The following is a 3751-nucleotide window of genomic DNA, read 5'->3' on the forward strand; positions in this document are numbered from 1 at the left end:
ACCCATGACAGAGTGACAGCTTCAAGCAACCTGCATTTTAAAATCCTACTTTGCTGATTCATAATTGTGTTTCCTTCTATGCCGTGTCTTATTGCCCTCAGGGCCAGAAAATCCATAGCTAATGAGTTGTCCTTTGCCCTTGGGGATGATTTACAAGCCATGCCTGCTAAGATACAGAGGTAGGCACACAACCAGTGCCCATCTCTCTTTATTTCTCTGACTTTTGTATTCCCATCCAGGTGGGCTCAGCGCCACAATGGCAAACGATCCCAATGCGCTGTGGTCTCTCAAATCACTCCACAGTAATACTCTTTATAGATCGCATTATTGTCAGTAGAAAACAATTTTGAGGCCTGTATGTGATTAGGGTAGATGGCCAGCTAGGGGCATTTGAAGAAAATGGCCTTTCACATTTCCTTTTATTAAATTTGGAGAATTCCCGCTTTCATGCAGGGTTCTATACTGCATTTCAACACAACAGAAGCTGGAAGGAAACCTCCTTCAAGGTTACAGATGGATCTCAGTAATGCTTTGATTAAATAATTGCTAGCTAGCCACGGCTCTGGTGCTCATCATGGGACCTTCTTTAACCGAGGTAATTCTGGCTTTCGATTTTATTACTTTATGAAAGAAGATGGAAGGGGAATGGAAATAGAATTTAATGTCTTCACTCTTCGTCATTCTCAAAGAGAAAAACCTAGACAAGAGAGCTAAAATGTCAGACTGCCAAGCCTTCTATTCAGGAGATTAAAAAAATCTAAAATTACTGCTTATAGAATTAATAAGTTGTTTTCTGATATATATATACATATACATACATATATATGTATATATATATATATCCATCTATGTCTTCTCTTTACAGCTGTAACACTGTGTGGTGAATCAGGACATCTCAGGAGAGCGTGTTGCTTCCATCCAGTGATGAGAGGATGTTTAGCTGCACGATCTTGGCCTCGTTTTCCCTTTGCTGGATCATGGTGATATTGAGTCCTTTTCCTTCCTGGCAACCTAACTGCACATTCCCGGAAGGCAGAAGCTGAATTTCGTCTGTGCTCATGCTTCAAACAGAAACAGGTGTGTATCTCACAGGTGGGAATGGGAGGGAACCAGAGGGTTCCTAAGTGCCGACAGGACCCAATGTTCTACACCGCGGCTCATCCAAGTCTAGCTATTTTTACCTCAGGAGATGAATATTACCTAAGGTTTTAAAAACAGGGGATGTGGCATGGATGGCAGAGTGAAGCAGGCATTGTATACAACTGTGACGCCATCGTTTTAGAGGCTGAGACAGGAGGGTCACTGTAGGTCAGTCTGGGCTACATAGCTACTGTGAGCTCTATAGCAACTTCATACTGGCATGGGCTATATATACTGAGATCTATTTTTTTAAAGATTTTTAAATTTAAATTAGAAGCAAGCTTGTTTCACATGTCAATCCCAGCTCCATCTCCCTCTCCTCCTCTCATCCCCCCAACCCCAAGACCCCACCCAATCCTCACTCCGTTCCCCAGGGAGGGTGAAGCTCTCCATGGAAGATATTCAGAGTCTGTCATTTCGTTCAGGGCAGGGCCTAGGCCCTCCCCCAAGAGTCCAGGATGAGAGAACATCCCTCATTGTGGGATGGGCACCCAAAGTCTATTTGTATGCCAGGGATAAATACTGATCTACTTCCCAAGACCCCATAGATTACCTAGGCCTCCTCACTGATACCTACATTCAGGGGGTCTGGATCAGTCCCATGCGGGCCTCCTATTCATCAGTCTCGAGTCCAAGAGCTCCTCCTTGTTCAGGTCAGCTGTTTCTGTGGGTTAAACCAGCCCAGTCTTGTTTGACCTTTGCTCATCAGTTCTCCGTCTGTCACTGGGTTCCAGGAGTTGAGTTCAGTGTTTAGCTGTGGGTGTCTGCCTCTGCTTTCATCAGTCTTTGGTTGAAGGTTCTAGAATGGCATATAAGGAAGTAGTTAAACTCACTATCAGGGAGGGGCATTTAAGGTAGTCTCTCCACTATTGCTTAGATTGTCAGTTGGTGTCATCTTTGAAGATCTCTGGAAATCTCACTAGTGCCAGATCTCTCTTGAAACCTATAATGACTCCCGCTATTGTGGTATCTCTCATCCTGCTCTCCTCTATTCTTCCCTTGACTCAACCTTTATGTTCCCCCATGTCCTCCTCTCCCTTCTACAATCCCACTGCCAGGGGGTCTGGGAAACAGGTGGGACCCTTAGAGAGATATGCATGGTGTCCCAGGGAAAGGGAGTGAGGCAAGATCTCCTGAGCAGATTGGGAGCTTGGGGGAGGGGAGAGGGAGCCCGGGAAAAGAGAATGGGAGAAGAGGAGGGTAGAGGAGATCTAGTTTTAACGGGGAAAAAAGAGCAAGAAAGAGTATTTTCTTCCTGGTGGGTATTGTGATACCTAGTTTCTTCTGTCAACTCGATACAAGCTGGGATCAACTTGGAAGAGAGACGAACCTCAGTTGAGAAAGTGACCCTATCATCTTGGCCTGCAGGCAAGTGTGTGGGCCTTTTCTTGTTTGATGATGGATGTGGGAGGACCCAGTCCACCCTAGGCTGTGTCATCCCTGCACAGGTGGGCCTTTGTATACAAGGAAGTAAACCGAGGAGCAAGGCAGTAAATAGTGTTCCTCCATGGCTTCAATTTCTGCCTTGCATGAGTTCCTGCTGTGCCTTCCCTCCGCGATGGACTGTGATCATGACATGTAAATCAAGTAAGTCCTTTCCTCCCCCCAAATGTCTCTGGACAGTGTTAGTACAATAGCAGCCATGTAACTAAGACAGGTGCTGTACCCAGTAGGGTTCTGATGGCTTTTTTTTCTTTACACTGGAGCAGAGTCTGAGAGCTATTTACGAAGAGCAAAATGCCCTCCTACCTAGTGCTTGGCCAGAGTTCATTTCCCAATCTCCCTCATACTTCGGGTGGACAGGGATTAAACTGTAGCCGCTGAGCAGAGATGACGTTGGTTATATCTTATCTTGGCGCAAAAATTTCTCACCCCTGCCCTTCCATACTCTTCCCATTTCACTGATTCTGGGGACAGGTGTCATAGATGTCAGTCACCATTAGAATGGTATGCCGAGCCGGGCGGTGGTGGCACACGCCTTTAATCCCAGCACTCGGGAGGCAGAGGCAGGTGGATCTCTGTGAGTTCGAGGCTGGGCTGGACCGACAGCCTCCAAAACAATACAGAGAAACCCTGTCTCGTAAAAACCAAAAACAAAACAAAACAAAAAAAGAATGGTATGCTGAGTGGGTCACAGTCCACTGGGGTTGTGCCCCGGGCGGGACTCTGACTTACCATACAGACGGAGGGACTCTGACTTACCATACAGACGGAGGGACTCTGACTTACCATACAGACGGAGGGACTCTGACTTACCATACAGACGGAGGGACTCTGACTTACCATACAGACGGGGGTTTCTATTGATGGGACTCTGACTTACCATACAGACGGGGGTTTCTATTGATGGGACTCTGACTTACCATACAGACGGGGGTTTCTATTGATGGGACTCTGACTTACCATACAGACTGGGGTTTCTATTGATGGGACTCTGACTTACCATACAGACGGGGGTTTCTATTGATGGGACTCTGACTTACCATACAGACGGGGGTTTCTATTGATGGGACTCTGACTTACATACAGACGGGGGTTTCTATTGATGGGACTCTGACTTACCATACAGACGGGGGGTTTCTATTGTTGCTGCTTGGTCCTTACTGACTCT

General features: G+C 46.4%; 1 long non-coding RNA gene across 1 annotated transcript; it reads left to right on the top strand.

The window, feature by feature from the left end:
* The first annotated feature begins 433 nt into the window (after positions 1 to 433).
* On the top strand, positions 434 to 3141 carry LOC110342401. The gene is made up of 3 exons (XR_002384457.2): positions 434 to 595; positions 866 to 1077; positions 2589 to 3141. It is a non-coding gene; the product is annotated as an uncharacterized LOC110342401 (long non-coding RNA).
* Positions 3142 to 3751: the final 610 nt, after the last annotated feature.

This window comes from Mesocricetus auratus, unplaced genomic scaffold, assembly GCF_017639785.1.
Source record: "Mesocricetus auratus isolate SY011 unplaced genomic scaffold, BCM_Maur_2.0 Super-Scaffold_100011, whole genome shotgun sequence".
In the NCBI taxonomy this organism is placed as follows: Eukaryota; Metazoa; Chordata; class Mammalia; order Rodentia; family Cricetidae; genus Mesocricetus; species Mesocricetus auratus.